Source organism: Aegilops tauschii, chromosome 3 (genome assembly GCF_002575655.3).
Source record: "Aegilops tauschii subsp. strangulata cultivar AL8/78 chromosome 3, Aet v6.0, whole genome shotgun sequence".
NCBI lineage: Eukaryota > Viridiplantae > Streptophyta > Magnoliopsida > Poales > Poaceae > Aegilops > Aegilops tauschii.
This window is the reverse complement of record NC_053037.3, coordinates 319,314,247-319,336,372: the sequence shown is the minus strand read 5'-3', so window position 1 is coordinate 319,336,372 and position 22,126 is coordinate 319,314,247.

Sequence of the window (22,126 nt, the reverse complement as noted above, 5' to 3'; positions counted from 1 at the left end):
CGACTCCACCAACCGCGTTCTTGCAACGCTTCCGCATCGCGATCTTCAAGGGTATGAAGATGCACTCCCCTCTCTCTCGTTGCTAGTTATTCCATAGATTGATCTTGGTGATGCGTAGAAAATTTTGAATTTCTCCTACGTTCCCCTACAGTGGGATCAGAGCTAGGTCTATGCGTAGATTCTATGCACGAGTAGAACACAAAGTAGTTGTGGGCGATGATTTGTTCAATTTGCTTGCCGTTACTAGTCTTATCTTGATTCGGCGGCATTGTGGGATGAAGCGGCCCGGACCGACCTTACACGTACTCTTACGTGAGACAGGTTCCACCGACTGACATGCACTTAATGCATAAGGTGGCTAGCAGGTGCCTGTCTCTCCCACTTTAGTTGGATCGGATTCGATGAAAAGGGTCCTTATGAAGGGTAAATAGCAATTGGCATATCACCATTGTGGCTTTTGCGTAGGTAAGAAACATTCTTGCTAGAAACCCATAGCAGCCACGTAAAACATGCAACAACAATTAGAGGACGTCTAACTTGTTTTTGCAGGGTATGCTATGTGATGTGATATGGCCAAAAGGATGTGATGAATGATATATGTGATGTATGAGATTGATCATGTTCTTGTAATAGGAATCACAACTTGCATGTCGATGAGTATGACAACCGGCAGGAGCCATAGGAGTTGTCTTAATTTATTGTATGACCTGCGTGTCAATGAAAACGCCATGTAATTACTTTACTTTATTGCTAACCGTTAGCCATAGTAGTAGAAGTAATAGTTGGCGAGACAACTTCATGAAGACACGATGATGGAGATCATGATGATGGAGATCATGGTGTCATGCCGGTGACGAAGGTGATCATGCCACGCCTCAAAGATGGAGATCAAAAGGCGCAAGATGATATTGGCCATATCATGTCACTCTATGATTTGCATGTGATGTTTGTCATGTTTACATCTTATTTGCTTAGAACGACGGTAGCATAAATAAGATGATCCCTCACTAAAATTTCAAGAGATGTGTTCCCCCTAACTGTGCACCATTGCGAAGGTTCATTGTTTCGAAGCACCACGTAATGATCTGGTGTGATAGATTCTAACGTTCGCATACAACGGGTGTAAGCCAGATTTACACATGCGAAACACTTAGGTTGACTTGACGAGCCTAGCATGTACAGACATGGCCTCGGAACACAAGAGACCGAAAGGTCGAACATGAGTCATATAGTAGATACGATCAACATGGAGATGTTCATCGATGATGACTAGTCCGTCTCACGTGATGATCGGACACGGCCTAGTTGACTCGGATCATGTATCACTTAGATGACTAGAGGGATGTCTATCTGATTGGGAGTTCATTAAATAATTTGATTGGATGAACTTAATTATCATGAACATAGTCAAAAGGTCTTTGTAAATTAGGTCGTAGCTTACGCTTTAGTTCTACTAAGATATGTTCCTAGAGAAAATTTAGTTGAAAGTTGATGGTAGCAATTATGCGGACTGGGTCCGTAAACTGAGGATTGTCCTCATTGCTGCACAGAAGGCTTATGTCCTTAATGCACCGCTCGGTGTGCTGAACCTTGAGCGTCGTCTGTAGATGTTGCGAAACATCTGACATACATGTTTTGATGACTACGTGATAGTTCAGTGTGTGATGCTAACGGTTTAAAATTGTGGCACCAAAGACGGTTTTGAAACATCGCAGAACATATGAGATGTTCCAAAGACTGAAATTGGGATTTCAGACTAGTGCCCACGTCAAGAGGTATGAGACCTCTGACAAGTTTCTTAAGCCTGCAAACTAAGGGAGAAAAGCTCAATCGTTGAGCATGTGCTCAGATTGTCTGAGTACTACAATCGCTTGAATCGAGTGGGAGTTAATCTTCCAGATGAGATAGTGATGGTTCTCCATAGTCACTGACACCAAGCTATTAGAGCTTCGTGATGAACTATAACATATCAGGGATAGACATGATGATCCTTGAGCAACTCGCGATGTTTGATACCACGAAAGTAGAAATCAAGTAGGAGCATCAATTGTTGATGGTTAGTAAAACCACTAGTTTCAAGAAGGGCAAGGGCAAGAAGGGATACTTCGTGAAACGCCAAATCAGTTGCTGCTCCAGCGAAGAAACCCAAGGTTGAACCCAAACCCGAGACTAAGTGCTTCTGTAATGAGGGGAACGGTCACTGAAGCAGAACTACCCTAGATACTTGGTAGATGAGAAGGCAGGCAAGGTCGACAGAAATATATTGGATATACATTATATTAATGTGTACTTTACTACTACTCCTAGTAGCACCAGGGTATTAGATACCGGTTTGGTTGCTAAGTGTTGGTAACTCGAAATAAAAGGCTACGGAAAAACGGAGACTAGCTAAAGGTGAGATGATGATATGTGTTGGAAGTGTTTCCAAGGTTGATGTGATCAAGCATCGCATGCTCCCTCTACCATCGAGATTGGTGTTAAACCTAAATAATTGTTATTTGGTGTTTGCGTTGAGCATAGACATGATTGGATTATGTTTATCGCAATACGGTTATTCATTTAAGGAGAATAATGGTTACTCTGTCTATTTGAATAATACCTTCAATGGTCTTGCACATAAAATGAATGGTTTGTTGAATCTCGATCGTAGTGATACACATGTTCATGCCAAAAGATATAAGATAGTACCACATACTTGTGGCACTGCCACTTGAGTCATATTGGTATAAAACGCATGAAGAAGCTCCATGTTGATGGATCTTTGGACTCACTCGTTTTTGAAAAGATTCAGACATGCGAACCATGTCTATTAGTATATATGCATGAAGAAAGTCCATACTGATAGATCATTTGAACTCACTTGATTTTGAATCACTTGAGACATGCAAATCATACCACATGGGCAAGATGACTGAAAGGCCTTGTTTTCAGTAAGATGGAACAAGAAAGCAACTTGTTGGAAGTAATACATTTTGCTGTGTGCAGTCCAATGAGTGCTGAGGCATGCAGTGGATATCGTTATGTTCTTACTTCACAGATGATTTGAGTAGATGCTGAGTATATTTACTTGATGAAACACAAGTCTGAATTATTGAAAGGTTCAAGTAATTTCAGAGTGAAGTTGAAGATCGTCGTGACAAGAGGATAAAATGTCTGTGATATGATCATAGAGATGAATATCTGAGTTGCGAGTTTGGCACACTATTAAGACATTGTGGAAATTTTTTCACAACTAATACCGCCTGGAACACCATAGTGTGATGGTGTGTCCGAACATCATAACTGCACCCTATTGGATATGGTGCATACCATGATGTCTCTTATCGAATTACCACTATCGTTTATGGGTTAGGCATTAGAGACAACCGCATTCACTTTAAATACGGCACCGCGCAATTCCGTTGAGACAAGACCGTATGAACTATGGTTTAGAGAAACCTAAGTTGTCGTTTCTTAAAAGTTTGGGGCTGCGACGCTTATGTGAAAAAGTTTCAGGCTGATAAGCTCGAACCCAAAGCGGATAAATGCATCTTCATAGAATACCCAAAACAGTTGGGTATACCTCCTATTTCAGATCTGGAAGCAAAAGTGATTGTTTCTAGAAACGGGTCCTTTCTCGAGGAAAAGTTTCTCTCGAAAGAATTGAGTGGGAGGATGGTGGAGACTTGATGAGGTTATTGAACCATCACTTCAACTAGTGTGTAGCAGGGCACAGGAAGTTGTTCCTGTGGCACCTACACCAACTGAAGTGGAAGCTTGTGATCGTGATCATGAAACTTCGGATCAAGTCACTACCAAACCTCGTAGGACGACAAGGATGCGTACTACTTCAGAGTGGTACGTAATCATGTCTTGGAAGTCATGTTGCTAGACAACAATGAACCTACGAGCTATGGAGAAACGATGGTGGGCCCAGATTCCGACGAATGGCTCGAGGCCATAAAATCCGAGAGAGGATCCATGTATAAAAACAAAGTATAGACTTTGGAAGAACTACTTGATGGTCGTAAGGCTGTTGGGTGCAGATGGATTTTAAAAGGAAGACGGACAATGATGGTAAGTGTCACCATTAAGAAAGCTCGACTTGTCGTTAAGATGTTTTCCGACAAGTTCAAGGAGTTGACTACGATGAGATTTTCTCACTCGTAGCGATGCTAAGAGTCTGTTGGAATTATATTAGCAGTTACTGCATTATTTATGAAATCTTGTAGATAGGATGTCAAAAACCATTGTTTCCTCGACGATTTTCTTGAGGAAAGGTTGTATGTGATACAACCAGAAGGTTTTGTCAATCCTGAAAGATGCTAACAAGTATGCAAATCTCCAGCAATCCTTCTAAGGACTGGAGTAAGCATCTCGGAGTTAGAATGTACGCTTTGATGAGATGATCAAAGATTTTGGGTTTTTACAAAGTTTATGAGAAACTTGTATTTCCAAAGAAGTGAGTGGGAGCACTATAGAATTTTTGATGAGTATATGTTGTTAACATATTGTTGATCAGAAATGATGTAGAATTTCTGGAAAGCATACATGGTTATTTGAAAAGTGTTTTTCAATGGAAAACCTAGATTAAGCTACTTGAACATTGAGCATCAAGATCTATAAGGATAGATCAAAAACGCTTAATAGTACTTTCAAATGAATACATACCATGACAAGATTTTGAAGGAGTTCAAAATAGATCAGCAAAGAAGGAGTTCTTGGCTGTGTTACAAGGTGTGAGTATTGAGTAAGACTCAAGACCTGACCACGGCAGAAGAGAGAGAAAGGACGAAGGTCGTCCCCTATGCTTTGGACGTAGGCTCTACAGTATGCTATGCTGTGTACCGCACCTGAAGTGTGCCTTGCCATGAGTTAGTCAAGGGGTACAATAGTGATCCGGGAATGGATCACATGACAGTGGTCGAACTTATCCATAGTATCTAGTGGACTAAGGAATTTTCTCGATTATGGAGGTGGTAAAAGAGTTCATCGTAAGGGGTTACGTCGATGCAAACTTTGACACTAATCCGGATGACTCTGAGTAGTAAACTGGATTCGTATAGTAGAGCAGTTATTTGGAATAGCTCCAAGTAGCGCGTGGTAGCTGCATCTACAAGATGACATAGAGATTTGTAAAGCACACACGGATCTGGAAGGTTCAGACCCGTTGACTAAAAAAAACTCTCTCACAAGCGAGATATGAACAAACCCCACGGGTGTTGGATTCATTACAATCACATAGTGATGTGAACTAGATTATTGACTCTAGTGCAAGTGGGAGACTGTTGGAAATATGCCCTAGAGGCAATAATAAAATGGTTATTATTGTATTTCCTTGTTCATGATAATTGTCTATTGTTCATGCTATAATTGTATTAACTGGAAACCGTAATACATGTGTGAATACATAGACCACAACATGTCCTTAGTAAGCCTCTAGTTGACTAGCTTGTTAATCAATAGATGGTTATGGTTTCCTGACCATGGACATTGGATGTCATTGATAACGAGATCACATCATTAGGAGAATGATGTGATGGACAAGACCGAATCCTAAGCATAGCACAAGATCGTGTAGTTCGTTTTGCTAGAGCTTTTCTAATGTCAAAGTATCATTTCCTTAGACCATGAGATTGTGCAACTCCCGGATACCGTAGGAATGCTTTGGGTGTACCAAACGTCACAACGTAACTGGGTGGCTATAAAGGTGCACTACAGGTATCTCCGAAAGTGTCTGTTGGGTTGGCACGAATCGAGACTGGGGTTTGTCACTCCGTATGACGGAGAGGTATCTCTGGGCCCACTCAGTAATGCATCATCATAATGAGCTCAATGTGACCAAAGAGTTGATCATGGGATGATGTGTTACGGAACGAGTAAAAGTGACTTGCCGGTAACGAGATTGAACGAGGTACTGGGATACCGACGGTCGAATCTCGGGCAAGTAACATACCGATAGACAAGGGGAATTGTATACGGGATTGATTGAATCCCCAACATCGTGGTTCATCCGATGAGATCATCGTGGGACATGTGGGAGCCAACATGGGTATCCAGATCCCGCTGTTGGTTATTGGCCGGAGAACATCTCGGTCATGTCTGCATGGTTCCCGAACCCGTAGGGTCTACACACTTAAGGTTCGATGATGCTAGGGTTATAGGGAATAGATATACGTGGTTACCGAATGTGTTCAGAGTCCCAGATGAGATCCCGGACATCACGAGGAGTTCCAGAATGGTCTGGAGGTAAAGATTTATATATGGGAAGTCCCGTTTTGGCCACCGGAAGAGTTTCGGGCGTCACTGGTAATGTACCGGGACCACCGGAGGGTTCCGGGGGTCCACCAGGAGGGGCCACCAACCGCGGAGGCCTGCTTGGGCCAAGTGTGGGAAGGGACCAGCCCCTAGGTGGGCTGGTGCGCCTCCCACAAGAGGCCCAAGGCGCAGGGAAAGGGGAAAGGGGGAAACCCTAGGCTCAGATGGGCCTAAGGCCCACCTAGGGTGCGCCCCCCCCCCCTCTCTCCCCCTCTGGCCGCCCCCTTAGATGCATCTAGGGCTGGCCGCCACCCCTAGGGGTGAACCCTAGATGGGGGCGCAGCCCCTCCCCTTCCCCTATATATAGTGGGGGTTTTGGGGCTGCCATAGACATGAGTCTCCCTTCTCTTGGCGCAGCCCTACCCCTCTCCCTCCTCGTCTCTCGTAGTGCTTGGCGAAGCCCTGCTGGAGTGCCACGCTCCTCCATCACCACCATGCCGTTGTGCTGCTGCTGGACGGAGTCTTCCCAACCTCTCCCTCTCTCCTTGCTGGATCAAGGCACGGGAGACGTCACCGGGCTGCATGTGTGTTGAACGCGGAGGCACTGTTGTTCGGTGCTTAGATCGGATTCGGCCGCGATCTGAATCACTTCGTGACGGAGTAATTGACCACGGGTACCCCGAAGACGGTGAGACAATAATTCAAGACATCGGGGCTAGCAAAGCCCCTCAGTCCGACTGCCTGGCCGCTCCGACTGGCTCCCCGTCCGACTGCTCCACACGGCCGGCTGCCGGCTGCCGACTGCAGCTCGACACGACACCGACAAGACCCCGACGAGACGGCCATACCGCGGACGAGACAGCTGTACCGCGACGCCATCATGTACAGTGTCACTTGTCCCTGGGCACTATTCGTGAAGTGACCCAGGAGACAAGCATGACACCCACACCATGCCCCCATGCCCACTTGTCCATGCCACTACATAGCTTAGGAAGTAAGCTAGCCATGCCTATATAAAGGCACCCATCCATCCATCCAGGGGATGGACTCCCACGGCCACACACTCCACCACGGCCATGCCTGGCCACAAGAGCATGCATGCTCACTCCGGCCATACACATATACAGAGTCAGATGCCCGTGGCACTGATCCCAAATACAGCTCCAGGAGCACTTTGTACTGCCCGATGTACACCCCAGATATATATACTCAGACATGCAGGAGTAGGGGTATTATCTCTCCGGAGAGCCCCGAACCTGGGTAAACTAGCGCGTGCTACACGCATACCTGCTCCCGGGCCTATCAGCAGCAGTCTTACCCTCACACTAAGCCCTTGTGGCATCTGTCGACTCGCAAGCCCCCCGTGAGAATACCACGACAGTTGGCGCCCACCGTGGTGTGGTACTACTACTATGCTACCACGCTGCTGCTGGTTTCGCAGTCCAGGCGGGACCATCTTCGCCATCACCGCCGCTGCGTCGCGTCGTCTCTCCGGTAGCGCTCGGGGGCTCGACTTCGACCCGCCCCCGGAGCGGCCGCGCGGGACGGCGCGTCCTCGTCGTCGGCCTCGCCGCCTTCGTCATCATCACTATTGCAACGCCGATCGTCCGTCCGCGCACGCGCCGCGCGTGGTGCCTCGCTTCGGCCGGCCGCATCCGTGCGCGCGCCATGCCGCGTCGCTCGCGTCTGCTCCCCTCCGCATTGTGCCTTGCTCCGGCCGAAGCGCGCGTTTGCCACTCCATATATCATCGATACTAGCTGGCAGATGTAAGTCATACCATGATCAAACCATGGCCATACCCAAGCCAGACAATGGCCATCTCTTACGCAGATACTAGTAGTCAGATAATGGCTATACATTAGTCAGATGCTACTCGAATACATCCCATACTCTGGTTCGACCGCAATGCAGCGCTCTGCTCCGCTCGCGGCCGCGCGTCTGCTCCTCCACTGCGACAGACTGCTGCGGGAACCACCTGCGGGCGCTGCGCCGCGAACACCACAGTTGCACTCACCGCCTCCGCTGCCCCACCCAGCATCGCGTGCGCCGCGCCGCTGGCCCAGGCCGGCTCCAGTTCGGCGCCCCGCAAGCCCCGCCGGCTGCGCCTCTCCATCTCTGCTCCGGGCCCCCGCCGTTGACCCGCCTCCCACGTGGCTCGGCCGGCTCCCGCGGCGCCCCGTTCGTACTTGGCTGCGCCGGCCGCAGCTCTTACCCCGCTCCTCCTGATGGCCGCTCGCGCCGCGTCTCCATGCAGCCGGCTGGCCGCCTCGGCCGCCCGCCAGCTCCGCCTGTGCTGCGCCGGTCCCGGGTCGCCGCGCCCGCATGCCGGGTTTTCCGGCCTCCGGCTGTTCCCGGCGGGAGCCCTGGCTGTCCGCGCCCGCGCGCCCCTCCACGGCCGCTCGTCGCCCCCGTGCGCTTGGCCCCGCTCGTCGGCCGACTCCGTCTGCTCCGCCTGCCGGGTCGTCTCGCGCCCCTGCCGGCTCCAAGCACCCGCGGCGCCAATCCGCGCCTCCCCATGGCCGCCTCCTGTGCCCGCCACCCCGGCCGGCTGCTCCGCCCGCACCTGCTGCTGCCCCGGCCGCCTCCCTGGCCGCCCCACCGGGTGCTGCCGTCGCCGCCCCACCTTGCCCTCTGCGTTCCACGGCCGGCTGCGCCTCACACTTTCTCCTGCCGGATGCTGCGAGGGGGTGGGCCGGCTGCCCACGTGGATTAGAGGAAGCCAGCTGCTAGTACGGGGGATAGAAAGAGAGAAAGAAAGGAAAGGGCTGACTGCCGAAGGTTCGGCTAGAAAAGTCAACGGGGCCAGCTGCTCGAAGCAAAAGAATGAGCTGCCGGCTGAGAAAGAGTGGCCGGGTGGTAAAAAAAGTGGCCGACTGCCTTGTAACCGACTGGAAAAAGAAAGAGGCCGAGTGCTAGAGAAAAGAAGCGGGTCGGCTGCCCAAGTCCGGGTAGGACTAAAAAATAAAGTGGCCGGCTGCCAGTGAAGAAAAGTCAAGTTGGCTTGTAAAAAAAAGCAGAAAGAAGTGTCCGGCTGCTCCAGGCCGGCTCCGCCGCCTGGCCGGTCGAGCCTGACCGGCCGGGACCCCCTTCGAGCACCCGGAGGCTCGAAGACTACACCCAGCGGGCGCGACGGCTATCTTCGTCAACCCCCGTCTGCGGCGAAAGCAATGTGAGCTCCTCACCCGCATATTTTTTGCACCACGCAAATACAGATAACCCTGAGCGACGCTCGGGGACCACCTCCGCTTTTCTTACAGTTGCACCACTGTTCGCCCCGGCGCCAGCCAGAGTTGGCCCGGAGGCTGGCCGCTTGGCCTGAGACGTTCGTTCCCGCAGACGGCTTAGTAGCGTGCGCGGTACCAAAGGCTCACTCTCAGCCACAGACTGCAGAGCGGCTGTTCGGCTAGCGAGAGCAAACGCTGGAGGCCACCCACGTGAAAAACGTCCGGGAAGAAAAACGGTTCGGGTGACCCGGTCGCTTCCTTTATGAGTATCTGCTCGGTTAAATTCGCTCCCAGAGTCTGAGTATTGTACACTCCACTCCGCGGCCCACTCTCAGCCACAGACCGCAGAGCGGCTGTCCGGCAAGCGAGAGCACAAGCCAAAGAGCGGAGGGAACATGAAAGAGATTGAAGGGGGCTCGGACGAAACCGAGTCGGCACCCTCCGCATAAAACTTGCAGTGCTAAAAGCAAACATTTGATATATCTGCGTGGACTAACTCTGTCTTTTGCATGATCATTTTCATGGGGAACCCCCCTCCTCGCTCGGAGGCTCAGAGGCTCGGAGGCTACACCCAGTGGGTGAGCTGGAGCGCCCCCACTGGAAGCAAGACGCGCCGGCTGCAGCCCGTAGCCGGCTGTCAGCAACAGCATCAGTCGGCGGACCCCCGCGTCCGCGCCCGACACCATCAGTCGGCGGATCCCGCGACTTCGTGTCTGCGCCCGTCACCCACGACACCATCGTCTGCACCAACAACCGCGAAAAGCCTCCGCCCGACTTTTCCAAGTTGCCCGGAGGCTCGGAGGCTACACCCAGCGGGTGCGCTGGCGCGCCCCTGCCCGAAGCAAGCTACGACGGCTGCGGCCTGCAGCCGGCCGTCATCGACATTTTCTACATCAACACCCGCCAAAAAACCTCCGCCCAACTTTGCCAAGTTGCCCGGAGGCTTGGAGGCTACTGACGGAGTAATTGACCACGGGTAGCCCGAAGACGGCGAGACAATAATTCAAGACATCGGGGCTAGCAAAGCCCCTTAGTCCGACTGCCTGGCCGCTCCGGCTGGCTCCCCGTCCGACTGCTCCACACGGTCGGCTGCCGGCTGCCGACTGCAGCTCGACCCGACACCTACAAGACCCCGACGAGACGGCCATACCGCGGACGAGACAGCTGTACCGCGACGCCATCATGTACAGTGTCACTTGTCCCTGGGCACTATTCGTGAAGTGACCCAGGAGACAAGCATGACACCCACACCATGCCCCCATGCCCACTTGTCCATGCCACTACATAGCTTAGGAAGTAAGCTAGCCATGCCTATATAAAGGCACACATCCATCCATCCAGGGGATGGACTCCCACGGCCACACACTCCACCACGGCCATGCCTGGCCACAAGAGCATGCATGCTCACTCCGGCCATACACATATATAGAGTCAGATGCCCGTGGCACTGATCCCAGATACAGCTCCAGGAGCACTTTGTACTGCCCGATGTACACCCCAGATATATATACTCAGACATGCATGAGTAGGGGTATTATCTCTCCGGAGAGCCCCGAACCTGGGTAAACTAGCGCGTGCTACATGCATACCTGCTCCCGGGCCTATCAGCAGCAGTCTTACCCTCACACTAAGCCCTTGTGGCATCTGCCGACTCGCAAGCCCCCCGTGAGAATACCACGACACTTCGTGTACGACTCCACCGACCGCGTTCTTGCAACGCTTCCGCATCACGATCTTCAAGGGTATGAAGATGCACTCCCCTCTCTCTCGTTGCTAGTTATTCCATAGATTGATCTTGGTGATGCGTAGAAAATTTTGAATTTCTGCTACGTTCCCCTACACATTGGACACCGTCGTTTCCTTGCCAAGGACAAGTCGTGTCCTACAAAATACTGAAGATATATGTTCAACGCAAAGCATGAAAACCGTGATGCACCAAAGAGGCTCACTGACGATGAGTTGCAAGTGGAATTAGAGAAGGTCACGCATATTACACTAGGAAACAATCCTGATAATGGTAGCGGGAAAAGGAGGCGACCCGCAGGTCCACTTTGTGGGACTTGGAGTATTGGAAAGATTTGGATCTACGGCATAATCTTGATGTGATGCACATCGAGAAAAATATATGTGACAGCATTATGGGCACACTTCTTAATATTGAAGGCAAGACGAAAGATACCTTAAAATCTAGGATTGATTCGACACACCTGGGTATCAGAAAGGATTTGCTAGTGGAAAATGAAGGTAAACCACGGGATATGGCACCAGCTGTGTACGTCTTGGACAAGGAAAAATAAAAGAATTATGCAAGGTCCTGGCACGTGTGAGATTCCCACATGGATTTGCTTCCAACCCTGAAAGAGAGTCAGTGCAAATGGAAACAAGGTACAAGGGTTGAAAACTCATGACTGCCACGTCCTACTTCAAAGGGTTTTACTTGTTATCCTTAGAGGATTGGGCCGCCTGACTTATATAGAGCATTTGCAGAGTTGGGATAATTCTTCAGGGAACTCTGCAATAGAAAAATCAGGATAGATGCTTTGGAGCATCTTAGAGACAAGATACCAACTATCCTATGCGACCTTGAGAAGATATATCCTCCAGCCTTCTTTGATGTGATGGTGCATTTGGCTATTCATCTACCTGATGAGGCACTACTTAGAGGTCCAGTACAGTATGGCTGGATGTACCCTATTGAAAGGCGGCTAGGCACTTTCAAGGGCTATGTTAGGAATAGAGCTAGACCCGAGGGTTCCATTGCAGAGGCCTACATTGCTACAGAAGCATTTACATTCTGCTCAAAATACATTGAAATAGCTGATCAGCTTAGCAAAGAGGTGGGTGAAGACAATCCCGGGCTCAACGATTGTTCTGTTCAAGTTACAGGGAAGAGTCGACAAGACGACAAACCTAAAGATTTGGACAAAATGGTTTGGTATGTGTTGAATAACTGTCCTAAGATACTACCTTATATCAAGTAAGTGCTAAGTACTACAGCTTATACATCGTAATCTACTAAACTTGCAGCACATTCTTATATATTTAGATGTTTGACGCGATCACTATGTTGTGCAGCATCTACAAAAAGGAGTTACTGCCGCAAAATCCAAGAAACATTGACAAACTGGTTATGGCAGGATTTGCGAAATGGTTCAAGAGCCATGTAAGCTTTTGAATTGCACTGTCAGTTTTTAATATATTGAGTACATAAGATGATCAGCTTGTCTATTTTCTAACCATAGGTTAAGAAGATGTGGGAGGATGGGCAGGCAGTTGATGATGCCTTTTATGCACTAGCAATGGGTCCTGATACTCGGCTAAGACATTATGAATCTTGCCTTGTTGGAGATGTGCGCTACAACACCCTTGCACGTGACGAAGGCAGGAAGACACAAAACAGTGCCATCATGAGCATGGATAAGTACGGCGAAGTGACAACTGAAATGTATGCTAACATACCAGACATTGTTCAGTTGCAGTATATCTCCAGTTTCGAGGTTCATCGGTGTGTGGTTCTGTTGTGCTGTCGTTGGCATAACCTGTTTTCCAGGATTGCAAAACCCAGAGCTGATGATTATTTCAAATCCATCAATGTCAAGGCGGTGTACCAGACCTACGAGCCTTTTATTTTGGCAAATAAAGCAACACATATATTTTTCTTGGAAGACACATTTGCACGTAGCGATGACTGGAGAGTATTGCAAAGGTTTGAGCAGAGGAATTCGTTTAATGAAGTTGCACAACAAGATGATGCTTACACTGCTCCTGATGTAGAAGATTCCACATATGTTCCTAATATCTTTGAGAACCATCATGTCAATGACGCTGGCAAAAAGATTGCCTATCGGGTTGTGGACATACGAGAGTTGATCAATAAGAAGCCAACGTTCGAGGACATTGAGGATGAAGAAGAAGATCACACTGTGGGGAATTACGATTCAGACTGATACACATGGCGAAGATGTTGATGTTGTTGCTACATATGATGATTAGATTGCTTTTGTTGTATTTGCCTCTCAGAAGACGTTTTTTATCTACTATGTGAAATTGTGTTTGCTATGACAACTGAAACCTGATGAACTTGTTGTTTAGTATTTTGCTCTGAGGACATCACTTATTATGTATGTTGATTTGTGTTTCGTGATTGTATGATGACTAAAACATGATGACATTGTTGTTTAGTTGTACTCATATTTGGCTGTGAAACTTGTATTTGGTGACATGGTTTGCTGTTGGACTGCAATTTGCTCGAATAGGAACAAAGCTGACCCGACAGGGCCTCTGCAAATTTATTTATTAATTAGCAAAGGGCCTCTGCTATTTATTTATTTATGAGCAAAAGGGGATACCCCCGATTTCTGTTAATGGAAATCATTAGATGTTCACAACACTACGCCCAGCCTGCTACACATGTTTCATTCCTTACTAATCTCAGCAAAGTGCTCATGTCATAGCCACTGAATACATCACGAGTGCTACATACAGCGCAAATAAAGAGACAATCATCCTACAGAGCACATCAATTTTCCCCATTATCTTCACAAGTTGTTTCATTTCCTCATTGCTGTCAAGGCCATTCAACAGCTGTTGCCTGGCCATGATCAAAGGAACTGCATCTTTAACCTTCTGCTCTACATCTTCCTCTTCTGCCATTCCTTCAGTTACTTGTCCAACACCCCAACCTGCTGGTATTGGGATTCCTCGGCTAACCAAATAATCAGCGTACTTGCATTCCCCCACGCCAGCAACTTCCTAGAAATGCAAATCACATGAATCTTCCCTTTTTTGCATGAATCAAATTGGAAGATCATCAACCAAACTATTAAAAAAACAGCAACTGAAAGCAGCAGAACAACACTTAAACATATTATTACCCCATGATTCGGGCATTTGTAGAAGACTCGGCCAGGGTTGAGGGTTGTGTTTGAGACGCGATGGATGACTCTGCGTGATTTGCAGCAGTGGCACCACACCAACGGCAGCGGGTAGCGATGAGCAACCGGTTGCGGTGCGTGTGCCGGCGGGGGTGTGATGGGACCCACACACGATGGTACGGGTGGCGACTTGGCGCATATCTGGTTGTTGCCTGCTGAAGAGCAGGTGGACGAGCAGCCAACGGACATGGTTGCTGTGGCCAGAGCTTCTGATGCTAGGCAGAGTAAGTAGAGAAGAGGAGAAGCGAACATTGGATATGTTAGTTTCATTACTTGTAGAGTAGCATAACACCATATATAGTCATAGTCTAGGTTTGGATTCGAACCAGCTACAGGAGCATGTCTCTCTTTTTTCTAAAACTCAGCAACGTCTCTTTACTGGTACACTAGCTTGTTCTGTACGCCTTCTCAAGTCTTAGATTTTCTTTCTTTTTTTGCGAGGAAGGAAGGAGGACAAAATTGAGAGTTCCTGGGACTCGAACCCAAGACCTCTTGGTTGAAAACCAAGGGTGCTAGTCACTTATGTGGAGAACGTTCCCTGGGAGGAGGAGGACAGACAAACACATTTTGCTCGTAGTTTTAGTTGCAACGCAAGATCGAACGATCGCAGTTTCGGGAATGTTATCAGGCGAACGAGCCCAGTTTTTCTTTTCTTCCTATATATAAAAAAGTATGATACTTGGTGTCGGCTTAGTCAACAAACGATTGTGCCAACCTCGACCGTTGGATTGACATTCAACGTCCGTCGTGTTTCTTCAATCTTTTCTTCCTCCAGCCGCCAAAGCCAAACCAGCGCCGGCAGGACCGCCTGCTCCCGCCTCCCATGGCTGGCTGTGCTGCCGTGCACACATCGTGGCCACATCACACCCTAAAACTCTGCGCATCTTCCCCGGCTCCTGTTCGTTCCGTCCGAGCCTCACCATCGTCCTCCGCCTTGGTTCGCTCGCCACGGCGCCGCCCTCCAGTGTTGTCAACATGGTCAACAACTGAGAGGAATAAGGAGATGACTATACATGGTGAGGATGACAGTAGGGACCCAGCAACGCGTGCAGTTTTTTTCGGGACGGAGAAGGGTATCAACTGGGTTGTGCGGGAGCTGTGGCCCGTCTAGCCTAGGCTTTTTATTTCATATGTATACCACATGACCAGCCCAGTTTTTTTCCTTTCTGAAAATGGCTAGCCCAGCTATTTTGGTTTTTGCAGAATAACCAACGTAGGCCAACTTGCTTTTCTACGCCCTGTTGGGCCGGAAATCTTTCAAGACGAGGAGGGATGCATTCGGGCTTGCCCAGAAAATGGGCTATAAGTAATAAGAAATGGGCTGTAAAATAAAAAAATACAACAAACATGCAATTAGTTCCAAAATACCTTTTTCTTTCGGATTTTGATATTTTAAATTTCATTGTTTTTGTGCGGGTAAAACTTCATTGGATTTAAATTAAGGTGTGTTTAGTTTTTAAATTAATTTGAATCTGGCTAGAAATTTCGGGCAGTATGCTGTTTGGGATAGATTTGGAGGCTGACTTGTGGGTCTACTAGGTTGACGGGTACGAAAGGCTTTGTCAACTTAGTCCACAAACGATTCTAGCAGCAGTGACCATTGGATGTTAATCCAACGGCCGTGATGCTTCTTCAATATCTGATCTTCTTGCTCCAGCCACCCAAACTAGCGCCAGTGGGACTGCCTGCTCCCGCCTCCCATGGCCGGCTGTGCTGCCGCACAGGCCACACCGCCCCACCCTACTCCGTCGCTGGCCAGACCATTCATCTACTCACCCATACCTCCTGTTATTTTTCGGCGACGACAGCCGAACCAGTAAACCCTTGTACTCCCCACCGCCTGGGCAACCACTGCTGAGTCTTCCCCGGCTCCATGTCGTTCCCTTCCCAGGCCTCGCCGTCGTCCATCGCCCTGGTGCTCTCAGCGCGGCGTGGTCAACGTGGTCAATGAATGACATCCATCGAAAGTGGACTATACATGGAGAGTCTGATAGTTGGGTCCACGGTCACACACACGGAAATGCCTCCTTATTACGCGCAAAATAATGATTCCTCCACCTGACAGCTGGGACCCACCGGAAGGGCCTCCGTATTTTGTGAAAAAATGTCCCCCCTGCTGACAGCTCGGACCCACCAGCTATATCTTCACACGCAAGGAAGTACCTTCTTATTACGCACAAAAAAATGGATACTCCCCCTGCTAGCTGGGACCCACCATAGTGGGAGGCTGACTTGTGGGCCTACTAAGTTGACGCGGACGGAGGGCTTTGTCAACTTAGTCAATATGAACGATTCTAGCTCCAGTGACCGTACGATATCGATCCAACAGCCGTAGTGCTTCTTCAACCTCTGGTCTTCTTGCTCCAGCCGCCCAAACCAGCGCCGGTCGTGCCGCCTGCTCCTGCCTCCCGTGGCCGGCTGTGCTGCCGCGTAGGCCTCACCGTTGGCCAGGCCATCCCTCTACTCACCCACACCCCCTGTTAATCTGCGGCGACGGTAGCCTCACACCACAGCCGAACCAGTCAACCCTCATACTCCTCTCCGCGTGGGCATCCACTGCCGCGTCTTCCCCAGCTCCGTGTCGTCCCCTTCCTCGGCCTCGTCGTCGTCCACCACCTTGGTGCTCTTGGTGCGGCGTGGTCAAGGAACGACTTCCATCGGAAGAGTACTGTACGTGGAGAGGCTGACACCTGGGTCCACGACCACGGCAAGGAAGTGCAACCTTATTACGCGTAAAATAATGATTCCTCCACCTGACAGCAGGGACCCACCGGACGGGCCACTGTATTTCGCAAGAAAAACGTTTCCCCCTGACTGCTGGGACTCACCAGCTACATCTTCGCACGCAAGGAAGTGCGTCCATATTACGGGCAAAAAAATGTTTCTCCCCCTGACAGCTGGGACCCACCAGCAATAACTTCGCACGCAAGGAAGTGCCTCCTTATCCTCCCTGACAGTCGGGACCCACCTGGTCGAAGCGTACGTAGCGTTGTCATTTTGGTCGCGAATGTGTACGTACATACTGCTCGATCGGTCTGTCTGCAGGCTGCAGCGATGAACCGTGGCCGAGTAAGGAAGGGCACCTGTTGTAGTAGAGGCGCGGATGTAGCATGTCACGCAATCCCGTCAATATCGTGTACACGTTGTACAACCAGGGTGCAAGAAAGTAAATACGACCACGTATGTACATATGGGTGGGGTCTCAAACGGCTACTCGTGCATACATACGGCCAGGGCTCGTGTACATGGAGAGGGCAATGGAGAGCACAACGGCATCCTGTTCATCGGCAGCCAACCGGCTAGTCGGAACGGAGAAACTGCGTCGTCGTGTTCGTCGGGAGGCAATGAAATGCGTCGTGTTCATCGGGAGCCAACCGGCTTGGACGGAACAGCCGAAACGAGGCCTGGCGTACCGCAGAACGGAGGAAACGGCCTTGTGTTCAACCGCCTACGGTCGAAATGGGATACTGTTCACCGGGAGGGGTCTGGCGTACCGCAAAACGAAGGAAACAGACTTCTCTTCGACCTCCTACGGTCGGAACGGGGTCCTGTTCATCGGGAGGGGTGTGGCGTACCGCAAAACAGAGGAAACAGACTTCTCTTCGACCTCCTACGGTCGAAACAGGGGTCCTGTTCATCGGAAGTGGTGTGGCGTACCGCAAAATGGGACTCCACGGGCTACTGTTCATCCACCGTCTACTGCCTCGCTCCAGCCTCCGCGGGCTAATGTTCATCCACCGTCGACCTCCTCCAGCCTCCACCTGCGACTGTTCATCCACGACGTCTCTCTCCTGACTCCACCAGCTACTATTCATCCACGGGCTCGTGTTCATCCAACCTCCACCTGCTACTGTTCAACTAGCCCTCTCCATGGGTTCCTGTTCAACCACCCCTCCATGGGCTACTGTTCATCCTACCCTCCATCGTCTACTGTTCAACCAGCCCTCCACCGGCTGCTGTTCATCCATCCCTCCACGGGGTCCTATTCATCCACCCCCAACTGGCTCGATCGGGGTTTTGTTCATCCAGCGGCAATGACCTCTAGCTACTACCACAGGGTCCTGTTCATCCAACCCCCAACAACGCTCACTGTTCATCAAGAGGCAGCAAGTTCAATCGGCTTCAGTTAGCAGCAGTAGCGAAGGAATTGCTTGGTCGGGTTTAGTTAATAGCCAGATCGATCGATCGCTCGGGTTCAGTAACGCGTAGCCTATAGTGCAACCGCTCGGGTTCAGTAGGCGAGTGCCTCGCTCGGGTTAAGTTAGATCCCAACACCTCGCACCCACGCGCGTACGTGTACGAGAGAAACGCGCAATCCCTCCGTGCATCGCTCGGCCCCGACCACCCACCGTAACCGGGAACTCCCCAATATTTTTCTCGCCCTCGCTTCTACCACGGTTTTTTTTCCGTCATGGACAGCCCAAAGAATGTCATGCAGCTGCGTCTCCGGCCCGCCCATGACGAAAGCCCCATTTTCTGTCATGATTTTTTGTCATAGAAGTAGGAGCCCACCACATCTATGATGATACTGGGTTTTGTCACAATTATTGTCACAGAAGTGTCATAAGCATGACAGGAAAAAAATTCGTTCGACCCAAAATGTGACAGATGTGTATTTTTTTTGTAGTGAGAGTTTCAAGAGATCATCCTGTCGAACAAATCTTTGATGGTATTCATACCGGGAGAATTACTCGCTCTAAAACTCGTTTGGCAAACTTTTGTGAACATTACTCATTCATTTCTAGCATTGAACCTATGAAGGTTGAAGAAGCTCTTGATGATCCGGATTGGGTGCATGCCATGCATGAAGAGCTACACAATTTCGAGAGGAACCAAGTGTGGACATTGGTAGAAAAGCCGAACGACAACCAAAATGTTATTGGAATCAAATGGGTGTTTGTACGCAACAAGGCCCGTCTCGTTGCCCAAGGCTACACTCAAGTCAAAGGTATGGAGTATGTGAGACATATGCCTCCATTGCTAGACTTGAGCCCATATGCATCTTACTTGCTTATGCCAATCACCATGATATCACATTATACTAAATGGATATTAAAAGTGCTTTTCTAAGTGGTGAAATTGATGAGGAAGTCTATGTTAAACAACCTCCCGGCTTTGTTAATCCCAAGAAATACGATCATGTTTACAAACTTCACAAAGCTCTTTATGGTCTTAAACAAGCTCCTAGAGCGTGGTATAATTTCTTGACTAAGTTCCTTATTGAAAAAGGCTTTGAGATTGGTAAAATTGATTCTACACTTTTTACTAAAAGGGTTAATGGATAATTATTTGTGTGCCAAATCTATGTGGATGATATCATATTTGGTTCAACTAACCCCCATTTTAGTGAAAAGTTTGGAAGGCTAATGTCAGAGAAGTTTGAGATGTCTATGATGAGTGAACTCAAGTTCTTTCTTGGTTTGCAAATCAAGCAAACTAAGGAAGGTACCTTTCTTTCCCAAACAAAGTATACCAAGGACTTATTCAAGAAGTTCAACATGCAAGAAAGCAAAGGTATGAAAACACCCATGCCTACTAGTGGACATCTTGACCTGACTAAGGATGGCAAACCGATTGACCAAAAGGTTTACCGCTCTATGATTGGTTTATTGTTATATCTATGTCCCTCCCGTCCCGATATTATGCTAAGTGTATGCATGTGTGCACGATATCAAGCGCCCCCCAAAGAATGGCATCTTAAGGCGGTGAAAAGGATAGTGAGATACTTAATTCATACACCAAACTTTGGCATTTGGTATCCTAAGAGGTCTTCTTTTGATCTTGTTGGCTACTCCGACTCGGACTATGCCGGTGACAAGGTTGATAGAAAATCCACTTCGGGTACTTGTCAATTTCTTGGTAGATCTCTTATGTCTTGGTCCTCCAAGAAATAAAACTCGGTATCCTTATCTACCGCCGAAGCGGAATACATTGCCGCCGGATCATGTTGTGCTCAATTACTTTGGATAACCCAAACTCTTAAGGATTATGGGATATATGTGAAACATGTTCCATTGCTTTGTGATAATGAAAGTGCTATTAAGATTGCTCACAATCCCGTGCAACAGTCTCGAACTAAGCATATTGAAGTTCGTCATCATTTCATTCGAGATCATGTTGTTAAAGGAGACATCAATCTTAAGCATGTTCGTACCGATAAGCAATTGGCGGATATATTCACGAAACCACTTGATGACAAAGTATTTTTCCATTTGAGAGGTGAATTGAATATCATTGATGCCTCAAACTTGGAGTAGAAACTCTATTTGGATGCATGCAAGGCATGAGCTATTTGACTAATCCTTGATATTTCTCTTATGATGATGATCATATGTCTTGAATCTATACTTGTACCCTTGCGTGTTATCTAACCCTTGTAGGTACTTGGATAAGCCCAAATCTATGAGATTGCCACTCACTCACATCTTGAGCAATCTCTACAACACCAAGTCTCTACAATATGGTGGTTGAAGACAAGGAAGCATGAATCCACTCAACATATCCTTTGACAATTTCCATATATCAAGTTTCATTTGGAATCAAGTTTCATGATTGTCATTTTGGATACACAAGTGCTCTTCCTTGCAAGACTAACCCATGTAGGAAGATGAACCCCAACTACAAGTGGTGCTCCAAACTCTTGATGAACCACATCAACCTTGAGCATCCAACACAAGTTCAACTACATCAACACCACCACCTAAGGTATGTTATTCCATCTTAGAGAAGCTTTACCCCAAATCATGGGTCAAAACAGCTCAACAAGATGTGAATACATCAAAGTGCTTAAACAAAAAATGGTAACCCCATTTTGAGCTTAAACGAAGAGTATGACCTACGATCAAGTGTTATCACTTGACTCCTCAGTCAATATACTCTAACATAGGTGACTTTGTTGCCCCCATTCTAGATGAAGTTCTCTAGTGTTTCTTCGTGTTCTTGCATATGTTTCTTGCTTGTTTGTTCCCTTTTTCATCTAGATTTGATTTCTTTTTGTCTCTTATTCTCTGCATTATCTGCATCTAATTCATTGCAAATCCTTCAATTAATTCCTTGCAAATCTTTGTGAGATATTATTTGCCAAGTGAGCTGAGGTGACAAAAAAATTTCCTCTGTATTGAACTCGGCCTCACCGATTTATGCCTATCGGCTAGACCGAACTACAAAGTACCGTGTAGACTGTTCATCGGTACAACCGACAAGGACGAACCCGGTCTGACCGATATGCATCATCTATGACACTGCCAACTCGATGTCACCGATGAAACTGGATCGGTGGTACCGATTTCACTACTGAGAAAACATTCTGCCATTACAAATATCATTTCTTCTCTAGCTCCACTCGCTGATTCTTTTCCTCTACTCGCATCTTAAATTACATGCTGCTTTGTACTGTGACTCAAGGACCAAACCTATTTGACTCATGCTCCAGAAGATCCCTTCTTGGAAATTGATGTCAAAGGGGGAGAGAGAGCACATCAAAGCTTATCACATAAGAGAGAAAGCATATCTTAGCTTCTCCAGATGCTTATTAACAATAGAGGAGAGAAGTCACATGTCTTTAAGAGGGGAAAGACACGTTAGTGTATGTTATGTTTGCTTTGCTCTGATTTTCTCTTACCCTACCTTCTCCCATTATCCAATATCAGAATCAGGGGGAGAAAGAATTAATATCTAAGGGAAGAAAATCTTTGGAATTCATTGCATATCCTTAATCCTTGGGGACATGT